Here is a 559-nt window from a genome sequence, read left to right as displayed (position 1 = left end):
TGAAGGGAGATGCTGCTGGCGGGCTGGCTGGCTGCCGCAGGCAGGGGGTTTGGGAGGCGAGGACGCGGCCGTGGCCGTTACCGGAGCTTTCGATGTTAAACACGCTCCGTGTTCAGCTGAGGCACTTGCAGAGGCGAGGTGCCTTCAGCGTCGGGCGGTGGCTGAAATATCCGCAGTTTCGCACTGAAGGCGCTAAATTCCACCCGCTTAAGCAGAATGTTTCGTGGGCCAAAAGTTGAATTCCAGGGTGTTCCGCGTAGCAGGAACGTTTTCTGAACGTGCCTCGTGTAGGCTTTTCACATCAGGCTTTAAAGTGCTGCCTTTTTTTGTGTTTTTCTTCGCTTCCTGTGTTTAGAATCGCAGAGCAGCCCAGGTGGGAAGGGACCACAAAAAGATCATCTGGGCCAGCGTTGCGTGGGAAAGGGGGCCTAGGTGAGGTCATCTAGCACCCTGCCCAGCCGCATCTTGAAACTTCCAGCAAGGGGGACTCTGCCGTCTTCCTGGGGAGGTTGTTCCACTAAATGATTTTTTTCTACAGTAGAAAAAATTCATTTTAATG

This window comes from Haliaeetus leucocephalus, unplaced genomic scaffold, assembly GCF_000737465.1.
Source record: "Haliaeetus leucocephalus isolate CR32 unplaced genomic scaffold, Haliaeetus_leucocephalus-4.0 Scaffold858, whole genome shotgun sequence".
Classification (NCBI taxonomy): domain Eukaryota; kingdom Metazoa; phylum Chordata; class Aves; order Accipitriformes; family Accipitridae; genus Haliaeetus; species Haliaeetus leucocephalus.
Note: the sequence above shows the minus strand (reverse complement) of the source record.